The sequence below is a fragment of the Rhinopithecus roxellana genome, chromosome 4, assembly GCF_007565055.1.
Source record: "Rhinopithecus roxellana isolate Shanxi Qingling chromosome 4, ASM756505v1, whole genome shotgun sequence".
Taxonomy (NCBI): Eukaryota; Metazoa; Chordata; class Mammalia; order Primates; family Cercopithecidae; genus Rhinopithecus; species Rhinopithecus roxellana.
Window position 1 is genome coordinate 22,830,546 of NC_044552.1, and position 12,172 is coordinate 22,842,717.

Sequence of the window (12,172 nt, forward strand, 5' to 3'; positions counted from 1 at the left end):
GAGTGAGACTCCATCTCAAAAAAAAAAAAAATACAAAAGTTAGTCGGTCGTGGTGACTCACGCCTGTAATCCCAGCTACTCGGGAGGCATTGCCATTACTGGGCAAATGTTCTTTTAAGAGCATCTTGCCGGGTGCGGTGGCTCAAGCCTGTAATCCCAGCACTTTGGGAGGCCGAGACGGGCGGATCACGAGGTCAGGAGATCGAGACCATCCTGGCTAACACGGTGAAACCCCGTCTCTACTAAAAATACAAAAACTAGCCGGGCGAGGTGGCGGGCGCCTGTAGTCCCAGCTACTCGGGAGGCTGAGGCTGGAGAATGGTGTAAACCCGGGAGGCGGAGCTTGCAGTGAGCTGAGATCTGGCCACTGCACTCCAGTCCGGGCGACAGAGCGAGACTCGGCCTCAAAAAAAAAAAAAAAAAAAAAAAAAAAGAGCATCTTATCTGAATTACTGTAGTACTAAAGAATGTCTAGGCTGGACCCCATGGCTCACGCCTGTAATGCTAACACTTTGGGAAGCTGAGGAGGGAGGATTGCTGGAGGCCAGGAGTCCAAGACCAGACTGGGCAACATAGCAAGACCCTTTCTCTAGAAAAAATGAAAACAACTTGGCCAGGTGTGGTGGTACATGCCTTTAGTCCTAGCTACTTAGGAGGTTGAGGTGGGAGGATTGCTTGAGCCCAGCAGTTTGAGGTTCCAGTGAGCTAAGATTGCACCACTGCATTCCAGCCTAGGCAATGGAGTAAGGCCCTATCTCTAAACAAAACAAAACAAAACAAAAATGTCTGCTGATAAACCTTGTGACAGGACATTCATGAAGGATGAAGAAAATATTTCTTTTTTTTTTTTTTTTTTTTTGAGACGGAGTCTCGCTCTATCGCCCAGACTGGAGTGCAGTGGCCGGATCTCAACTCACTGCAAGCTCTGCCTCCCGGGTTTACGCCATTCTCCTGCCTCAGCCTCCCGAGTAGCTGGGACTATAGGCGCCCGCCACCTCGCCCGGCTAGTTTTTTGTATTTTTTAGTAGAGACGGGGTTTCACGGTGTTAGCCAGGATGGTCTCGATCTCCTGACCTCGTGATCCGCCCGTCTCGGCCTCCCAAAGTGCTGGGATTACAGGCTTGAGTCCACCGCGCCCGGCGAAAATATTTCGTTTATTTTTTTATTTTTTTATTTTTGAGATGGAGTCTTGCTCTGCTGCCCCGGCTGGAGTGCAGTGGCACCATCTCGGCTCACTGCAACCTCCACCTCCGGGGTTCAAGCAATTCTCCTGCCTTTGAAGAAAGAAAAAGACCTTCTCACATTGTTTTATACTGTTTTATACTCATTTCCTATTTAAACAAAAACAAAAACAAGGAGGTAAAACCAAACACAGGCAGCCCGGCGCCAGGCCTGAAACCAGCCCTGGGCCTGCCTGGCCTAAACCCAGTAGGTAAAAATCCACTCATAACTTAGAAACCGATGTTATTCATAGATTCCAGACATTGTATAGAAGAACATTGTGAAACTCCCCGCCCTGTTCTATTTCACTCTGACCACCGGTGCATGCCGCCCCTGTCACATACCCCCTGCTTGCTCAAATCAATTACGACCCTTTCATGTAAAATCTTCAGTGTTGTGAGCCCTTAAAAGGGACAGAAATTGTGTACTTGGGGAGCTCAGATTTCAAGGCAGTAGCTTGCTGATGTTCCCAGCTGAATAAAGTCCTTCCTTCTACAACTCAGTGTCTGAGAGGTTTTGTCTGCAGTTCGTCCTGCTACATCTTGGCCTCCCGAGGAGCTGGCATTACAGGGCCGTGCCACCATACCCGGCAATTTTTTTTTTTTTTTTGTATTTTTAGTAGACACAGGGTTTCACCATGTTGGTCAGGCTGGTCTTGAACTCCTGACCTCATGATCTGCCTACCTCGGCCTCCCAAAGTGCTGGGATTACAGGCATGAGCCACCACACCCAGCTAGAAAAGATTTCTTGTGGAGTTTTTAAAAATTCTTTTGAAACAATTCTTTTTCTTTTTCTTTCTTTCTTTCTTTCTTTCTTTCTTTCTTTTTTTTTTTTTTTTTTTTTTTTTTGATACAGAGTTTCGCTCTTGTTGCCCAGGCTGGAGTGCAATGGCACGATCTTGGCTCACTGCAACCACCGCCTCCCGGGTTCAAGCGATTTTCCTGCCTCAGCCTCCCAAGTAGCAGGGATTACAGGCATGTACCACCATGCCTGGCTAATTTTGTATTTTTTTGTGTACTTAGTAGAGACAAGGTTTCTCCATGTTGGTCAGGCTGTTCTCGAACTCCCGACCTCAGGTGATCTGCCTGCCTCAGCCTCCCAAAGTGCTGGGATTATAGGCGTGAGCCACCACGCCCAACAAAACAATTCTTACTTCCAACCTGTAAGCATGACTTTTCTCTCCTTCATGCCTTCCTGGCCCACCCCCCCCTTTTTTTTTTTTGAGACAGAGTCTCACTTCTTCACCCAGGCTGGAGTGCAATGGTGTGATTTTGGCTCACTGCAACCTCCACTTCCCAGGTTCAAGCAACTCTCCTGCCTCAGCCTCCCCAGTAGCTGGAATTACAGCAACATGCCAGGATGCCCTGCTAATTTTTGTACTTTTAGTAGAGATGGGGGGGGGGGTCTCACTATGTTGGCCAGGCTGGTCTCGAACTCCTGACCTCAGATGATCTGCCTGCCTCGGCCTCCCAAAGTGCTGGAATTACAGGCATGAGCCACTACGCCTGGCCTGGCTCTATTTTATCTGGGTCTGACAAAAGTTATTTCATCCTACTACCTGCAATTTTTCCACAGAAAATTGTAGAGACACACAGTGAGTGTGAAAGGAGGGAAATTAACAACGGCTGTTGGCAGAGCCAACCAAATCATTTCACTGTAGGTGGATCACCTGTGAGTTGAGATGGTGGGAGGTATAAGGAGGTAGAGTGTCAATGCTTGTTAAGAAAGAATGGCAACAACTGTGCTGCCTTACAGAGCAGCACCTCCTCCAGTCTGTGGGTCCAACCTTAGATCCATTTCTAGGCAACAGTAAAAGGTCCCATATTTTCATTGCAGTGAGCCCTGGCTGCCATCAGGAAGATTTGGCCCTCTAGGTAAGATTTCCCTGAGACAAAGTACTATGGAAATCAAGTGCATATTTGGCCTCTTAGTGTCCTGGGTTGGTGTTACCCTACTGACGAAGGCGATCCATTGATGAACGACAAACTGACCTAAAGAAATGTAAATAAATGCTTGCAGTCAGCCCTATTCCTCTGAAAAATTCCCCTAGCCCTTGTGTTGAAACCTGATGAGAACTTAAAAAATGTTAACTTGGTAATGGATGGAATCCTTCTCATTCAATGTTACCCCTATGCAAGTCAAGCTTAAGTCAGCCTGAAAGTGCAAACCCCATGGCCTCAGCCAGAGCCTACGGCTGTGGGTGCTAGATCCAAGGCCAAAACCGATGGCATCAGCCATCAGGATATCGCTGCCCTATATAAAGTACTGGGTGGTCTGAGAACACTGAAATCTTGCCATGCAGCAAGAAACTGAAAGTAAATGTGGAACTGTAATGAAACAGAACTGGTTTCCCCCTCCATGCTCCCAATCCCTTTAGATCCCTTTATCTCACCTCAGCCACTTTAAGACAAAAGGTGATTAGAGGTATAAAGAAGTTCTAATGGGATACATTCATTTGCAGTAGCCCCCCAAGGTACTGTGATAAACAGAATTCTAAAGATGCCTTCCCCCTCAAGATTCCTTCCCCTGGTTATTCAGTCAAATACTAATATAAGTACAGATGCTCTTCAATTTAAAATGGGGTTATGTTTTGATAAAACCATTGTAAGTTAAAAATATTTTAAAGTGGAATATGTATTTAATACACCTAACCTACTGAATATATTAGCTCAGCCTAGCCTACCTTAAATGTGCTCAGAACACATTTGCCTACAGTTGGGCAAAATCACTTAACACAAATCCCATTGTATGATAAAGTGTTGACTAACTCATGTAACTGGTTGCATACAGTACACTGTAGAGTACAGTATCAGTTGTTACCATCATTATTGTGTGGCTGATGGGAGCTGCAGCTCACTACTGCTGTCCAGCACCATCACAGAGTATCATACTCTCTAACCCAGGAAAATATCAAAATTCAAAGTACAGTTTATACTGAATGTGTGTTGCTGTCACATCATCATACAGTTGAAAAACCCTAAGTTGAGCCATCATAAATCAGGGACCATCTGTACCACAATGCAGGGATTATGTTGTTGTAATTGAAGTCCCAAGACAATTGACCATATAATAGGTTATCTGGTTGGGCCTGATCTAATCACATGAACTCCTTAAGAGGCAGAAAAAACAAAGATCAAAGAGAAGTTGGGAAGATTCAAAGCAAAATAAGTATTCAGTGTACCATGGCTGGCTTTCAAGATGGAGGTGGCCATGAGCAAAAGAATGCAGGCAATTTCCAGAAGCCGAGAGCAACCCTTGGTTGACAGTTAGCAAGGAAACAGGAACCTAATTCCTACAATCACTTCTTCTCCCCTTTTCTTCCCTTTCTTCGTGTGTAAGCACATTATCCTATCTCTGTAAGCACAGAAAATTGCCTAAAATTTAAGTGCAGTTTTCTGATTGCTTATAAAACTGACACAGCAGTAATTATCATCCATGCAAAAAACACCGCCCCAGTTAGAAACCTGTGAGCTTCTCCCCAAGCAGAACCCATTGATCCTACACAGGTGTCATCAGAGCTGATTCCTTTCTATGCCCCTTTATCTCTAATGTCCCTATTCTGTTCCTGTTTTCACTTCACCAGCAGCCTCTCCATCTCCCCAGGCCAATGCCCTGAGAATTTCCTTTCTTCTCCCCCATCCCAGGGATGGAGAGTAGGGGTTGGTCCCCAGGATAAGCCACATTTATCCCTGGAAGCAGCAGCAGAAGTGATAGTATGTTTGTGGGGTCCACTTGCAACCTGGGAATCACCTGTTTTGGCCTGGAAACCTTGCTCTCTTCCGAGGTCAGAATCCATGGTCACTAGGTGGAGAGGAAACATTTATGTCAGTGTGGATTTGGGAAATATTTCAAATTCCAAACCTAACACAGGACTGGGGCGCCCCCTTGGGTATGTTGTCCTGTCCAATTGCTGAAAGCCAGGGATGACAATGGGGAGGTCTCAACCTGAGGAGGCCAAAGGGGTCGGTCTTCTGTTCTCAGCCCGGTGACCACACATGGGTGCCGATATTCTGCTCTCTTGGATTCAGATTGAGCAGACTGGGAGAGGACTGGGCTGCAGTCTAAACTGGATAGAGGTGGCTGGCGTGGAGGCTGGGTGTCAATGAAGAGGTGAAGGTGAGCCACCTGAAAAGTGGGTAATTTTTACTTCCACTTTCTTTTTCTTTCCTAAGCACCAGTTATAAAAATATCCTTTTAAAATCTAAAATATTGGCTGGGCACAGTGGCTCACACCTGTAATCTCAGCACTTTGGGAGGCTGAGGCAGGCGGATCACCTGAGGCTGGGGGTTCGAGACCAGCCTGACCAACATGGAGAAATCCCGTCTCTACTAAAAATGCAAAATTAGCTGGGCATGGTGGTACATTCCTGTAATCCCAGCTACTCAGGAGGCTGAGGCAGGAGAATTGCTAGAGCCCGGGCAGTGGAGGTTGCGGTGAGCCAAGATCACGCCATTGCACTCTAGCCTGGGCAACAAGAGCAAAACTCCATCTCAAAACAAAACAAAATAAAACAAACAAACAAAAAAAAAAAAACCCACAAAATTAGCCGGGCGTGGTGGCGCACTCCACTAATCCCAGCTACTTGGTAGGCTGAGGCAGGAGGATCACTTGAACCCAAGAGGCGGAGGAGCCAAGATCACGCCATTGCCCTCCAGCCTGGGCAACAAGAGCAAAACTCCGTCTCAAAAATCAAATCAAATCAAATCAAATCAAATCAAATCAAATCTATAATATTTTTGGATTTACAGAAAAGTGGCAAAGATAGTACATAGTACTCATATGTTCCAAAGTCAGTTTCCCCTATTATTAACGTCTTATTTTATTATACATTTGTGACAGGTTATGAAACAATATTGATACATTGTTACTAACTCCTATTTTATTTGGATTTTATTATTTTTCCTAACGTCACTTTTATGTTCCAGGATCCCATCCAGGATACATTACATTTAGTCCCTTTCATAGCTCCTTAGCCTCCTCTGGTCTGTGACAATTTCTCAGACCTCATTTTTCATAATTTGGTATTTTTTGAGGAGTACTGGTGAGGCATATTGTAAAACATCCCTTAATTTGAGTGTGGTTGACAGGGCTATAGGTTTGGGGAAGAAGAGCACAGAGATGAAATGCAATACTCTCAATACAACATACCAAGATTGTATATTACCCAGTAGATTTATCAAATGATTATGTTAACCTCCATCACTAGGCTAGGGCAGTGTTTCCCAGTCTATGGTATATATTTTTTAATAGCAGCCCAAAGAGACTAAAACACTTGTCCTTGCATGAAGAACCCTGTCTGACTTCTGGGAGCCCAAGGATACCCAGGGGAGGTCCACAGTGAGAAGAAAAGAGGGCTCAGGTCATCTGTCCTCAGGCTTATGGCCACATAGGGGTGCCACCTCTCTGGTGTCTCAGACACAAATCGAGCAATCAGAGAAGGCTGGGATGTCTGTGGTCTGAGTTGGGCAGAGGTGGCCGACACTGGAGCCTGACATCAACAGGGGGATGAAGACAATTTCTGAGCAGCCCCAGTCTCCCCAGGAGTCAGAGGACAAGAGAGCTCTGGAGCCCTGCACTGTCCCTGAGGTTCCAATCTTTTCTCCCTCTTCCCAGCCCCTTGATAGAAAACCCTGGGAAAACTAAAAAGTGCACAGTCTTTTCTTTAACTCCCAATTCCTTTCCTCTTCTGAGGATTGTTTGTTTTTTAATAAACTTATTTATTTTAGAATACTTTTAGATTACACAAAAGTTGCAAAGATAATACATGGTTCTCAGATATGTCACCCTCAGTTCCCCATTGTTAACATCTTTTTTTTTTTTTTTTTTTTAAGAAGGAGTCTCACTCTGTCACCTAGGCTGAAGTGCAGTGGCACGATTTCGGCTCACTGCAACCTCTGCCTCAGGGTTCAAGCAATTCTCCTGTCTCAGCCTCCTGAGTAGCTAGAATTACAGGTGCAAGCCACCATGCCCAGCTAGTTTTTGTATTTTTCATAAAGACATGGTTTCAAAACATTGGCCAGGCTGGTCTCGAACTCCTGACCTCAGGTGATCTACCTGCCTCAGCCTCCCAAAGTTCTGGGATTACAGGCATGTGCCACTGCCCCCGGCCCCATTGTTAACATCTTACATCACTATCATATATTTTTTCACAACCAGTGAAACAATATTAGTACAGTATCACTAAACTTTATTTCCATTTCATTAGTTCTTTCTGTTTTGAAACAAAGTCTTGCTCTGTCACCCAGGCTGGAGTGCAATGGCATGATGTCCACTCACTGCAGCCTCCACCTCCCTAGTTCAAATGATTCTTAAGCCTCAGCCTCCCAAGTAGCTGTGACTACAGGCACATGCCACCGTGCCCGGCTGATTTTTGTATTTTTAGTAGAGACAGGATTTCACCATGTTGGCCAGGCTGATCTCTTACTCCTGACCTAAAGTGACCCACCCACCTTGGCCTCTCAAAGTGCTAGGACTACAGGTGTGAGCCACCATGCCCGGCCAGGTTTCATTAGTTCTTTTAACTTCCTTTTTCTGTCACAGGATTTCATCAAGGATATCACATTGTATTTAGCCCTAATCATGTCTCCTTAAGGCTCCTCCGGTTGACTTTGTTTTCAATGACTGTCTTAGTCTGTTTAGTATTAACAGACTAAGTATTAACTGTAACAGAATAACTTGAAACTGAGTAGTTTATAAAGAGAAGATGTTTATTTAGCTCATGATTTTGCAGGCTGGGAAATTCAACAGGATAGTGCTGGATCTGGCCAGCTTCTGGTGAAGGCCAAATGTTAGGTCAAAACATGGTGGAGAAGGGGAAAAGTGAGTGGTATGTGCAAAAAGATCATGTGGGCAGACAGGGTAGCAAGAAAGAGTCTAGGAACCCAAACTTGCTTTTATAACAACCTGCTCTTTGGTAACTAATCTAGCCCCAACAGAGTAAGAAATTACTCACTCATGTGGGACGGCATCAATCTATTCATGAAGGATCTGCCCCACCTCCAACACCACTGCCACATTGAGAATTTTTTTTTTTTTTTTTTTTTTTTTTTTTTTTTTTTTGCCTGAGGTTGTGCGTTTGAGACCAGCCTCACCAACATGGAGAAACCCTGTCTCTACTAAAAACACAAAATTAGCCAGGCATGATGGCACATGCCTGTAATCCCAGCTATTCAGAATGCTGAGGCAGGAGAATCACTTGAACCTGGGAGGTAGAAGTTGCAGTGAGCCAACATCATGCCATTGCACTCCAGCCTGGGCAGCAAGAGTGAAACTCTGCCTCAAAAAAAAAAAAAAAAAAAAAAAAGGATTAAACAAAATTCAGTTTTCCTAATGGAAAAAATTATGGTGTACTCCATAACAATAGAGGACTCACAGAAAACTTATGCAGATAGATATATCAATAGAGCAATGAAAACAAAGGTATGTAAGTAGTAAATAGAAACTTCAGAGTAAATAGGTAAGACTTCCACAAAACTCAGTGTACTGAAAGTTTATTTTACTCTCTAAAGGAGGAAGAATAGTCGTGATGATGGGTATGTTTAAGGGGCAATGATTATGACGGAGTCTCAAATATTTCCTGACAGATTTTCTGATGTGTAACAATTTTCCTGAAAATGCAAATGATTCAGAACTTTTCTTTATCTTTCATTATTTGTTAATATCATATAACCACCAGCCTGACCAAAATGATGAAATCCCATCTTTACTAAAAACACAAAAATTAGCTGGGCGTGGTGGCGCATGCCTGTAATCCCAGCTACTCAGGAGGCTGAGGCAGGAAAATCCCTTGAACCTGGGAGGCAGAAGTTTGCAGTGAGGCGAGATCGCGCCACTGCACTCCAGCATGGGCGACAGAGTGAGACACTGTCCGCCCCGCTCACCACCAAAAAAAATATAAGCAGCAGAACACCTTAACTATGAAGAGAATACAGTATCATTCATTTGCCCTCTTTTTTTCTAGTAGTATCGTCTATCACACACACACACACAAACACACACACACACACACCCTCACATCTTTTGCTCAATAGGTAAACATCTCTTTCATTTCTGTACCATTTTCTCCACTTTGAGACAGTCTCAGTAATCCTAACTGTGGTTAAAATATGTTACTTCTGCAAAAAAAAAAAAAAAATTTTTTTGAAGCAGAGTCTCGCTCTGTTGCTCAGGCAGGAGTGCAGTGGCTAGATCTCCGCTCACTGCAAGCTCCACCTCCCAGCTTCACGCCATTCTCCTGCCTCAGCCTCTCGAGTAACTGGGACTACAGCCACCTGCCACCACGCCCAGCTAATTTTTTTGTGTTTTTAGTAGAGACGAGGTTTCACCGTGTTAGCCAGGATGCTCTCGATCTCCTGTCCTCGTGATCTGCCCTCCTCGGCCTCCCAAAGTGCTGGGATTACAGGCGTGAGCCAACGTGCCTGGCCTTTTTAAGACGGAGTTTCACAGTTGTTGCCCAGGCTGGAGTTCAATGGCGCGATCTTGGCTCACGGCAACCTCTGCCTCCTGAGTTCAAGTCAAGCGATTCTCCTGCCTCAGCCTTCGGAGTAGCTGGGATTAAAGGCATGCACCACCATGCCTGCCTAATTTGTATTTTTAGTAGAGACCGGGTTTCTCCGTGTTGCTCAGGCTGGTCTCAAACTCCCAACCTCAACTGATCCACCAGCCTTCCTGGGATTACAGGCGTGAGCCACCACACCCGGCCTGGTTTAAAACTTTTTATTTAGTGGCAGGATGTCCAGGAATGAATTAAAGTCATTAAATGAGGACTCAGTTGCTCTGCACTTGGCTCTTTCTGGACTTTCTGTGCTGTTCCATTGGTTTGTCTGTTCATTCACCAGTGCCACACTGTTCTAGTGACAGGGAATCTGTAAAATATTTAACTATTAGGCATAATAGACACCCAATTCTCAATTTGTTTTTTTCCCCCAAGGGATTTTCTAATTATTCTTATTTATTTTTCTATGTGAACTTTATAATCTACTTGTCTAGCTTGAGAAAAAAAGTAGTTGTTGGCATTTTGATTAGGAGGTATTACATTTTAAAATTTACTCTGCAAATGTGCTGTATAGTCTTGAGAATGTTCTTCTGTACTACACAACCATAAAAAGGAATGAATTAACAGCATTTGCAGTTACCTGGTTGAGATTGGAGACTGTTATTCTAAGTGAAATAACTCAGGAATGGAAAACCAAACATGATGTGTTCTCACTGATATGTAGAAGCTGAGTTATGAAGACACAAAGGCACATGAATGATGCAATGGACTTTGGGGACTTGGGAGGAAGAGTAGGAGGCGGCAAGGGACAGAAGATTACAAATATGGTGCAGTGTATACTACTTAGGTGATAAGTGCTCCAAAATCTCACAAATCACCACTAAAGAACTTACTCATGTAACCGAGTACCACCTGTACCCCAACAACTTATGGAAAAAAATGTTCTTCCATTTGTTCTTTTTTTTTTTTTTTTTTTTTTTTTTTTTTTTTTTTTTTTTTGAGAGGGAGTCTCACTCTGTCTCCCAGGCTGGAGTGCAGTGGCCCAATCTTGGCTCACTACAACCTCCGCCTCCCGGGTTCAAGCGATTCTCCTGCCTCAGCCTCCCGAGTACCTGGGACTATAGGCGTCTGCCACCACTCCCGGCTAATTTTTGTATTTTTAGCAGAGACAGGGTTTCACCATATTGGCCAGGCTGGTCTTGAACTCCTGACCTTGTGATCCACGCGCCTCGGCCTCCCAAAGTGCTGGGATTACAGGTGTGAGCCACCGCACCTGCCCCATTTGTTCTTTTTTTTTGAGGTGGAGTCTCACTCTGTCACCCAGGCTGGAGTGCAATGGCACGATCTCGGCTCACTGCAACCTCTGCCTCCCAGGTTCAAGTGATTCTCTTGCCTCAGCCTCCTAAGCAGCTGGGACTACAGGTGTCTGCCACCATGCCCAACTAATTTTTGTTTTTAATAGAGGTGGGGTTTCTCCATACTGGTCAGGCTGATCTCTAACTCCTGACCTCATGATCCACCCACCTCAGCTTCCCAAAGTCCTAGGATTACAGGCGTGAGTCAGCGTGTTTGACCGTTTTTTTTTTTTTTTTTTAAGACAGAGTCTCACTCTTGTTGCCCAGGCTGCAGTGCAATGGCGCAATATTGGCTCACTGCAACCTCTGCTTCCTGGGTTCAAGCAATTCTTCTGCCTCAGCCTGCTGAGTAGCTGGGATTACAGACTCGCACCACCATGCCTGGCTAATTTTTGTACTTTTAGTAGAGACGGGGTTTCGTCATGTTGGCCAGGCTGGTCTTGAACTCCTGACCTCAGGTGATCCACCTGCCTCGGCCTCCCAAAGTACTGGGATTACAGGTGTGAGCCACCGCGCCCGGCTCGGTCGCATATTTTTTAATTGAAATAGTGGACTTCTTTATCTTGTTCCTAATGTAGCACAAATGCATTCAGTGTTTCCCCTTTCAAGTCAAATCCTGAGGGGGTTATGTGTGTGTGCATGTGTGGTGTGTGTGTGTTTTAATGTTAGGAATTTTTTTCTTTTTAACTCCAGAAAAATTCCTGAATTTTGTCAAATGGTATTTTAGCATCTTTGGACAGTTCATTTTTTTTTTTTTTTTTTTTTTTGAGATGGTCTCGCTCTGTCGCCCAGGCTGGAGTGCAGTGGCACGATCTCGGCTCACTGCAAGTTCCGCCTCCCGGGTTCACACCATTCTCCTGCCTCTGCCTCCAGAGTAGCTGGGACTACAAGTGCCCGCCACGATGCCCGGCTAATTTTTTTTGTATTTTTAGTAGAGACAAGGTTTCACTGTGTTAGCCAGGGTGGTCTTCATCTCCTGACCTCGTGATCTGCCCGCCTCGGCCTCCCAAAGTGCTGGAATTACAGGCGTGAGCCGCTGCGCCTGGCCGAGAGTTCATTTTTATTCTTTAGGTTTACTACTAATAAATTATGGTGCTGGAT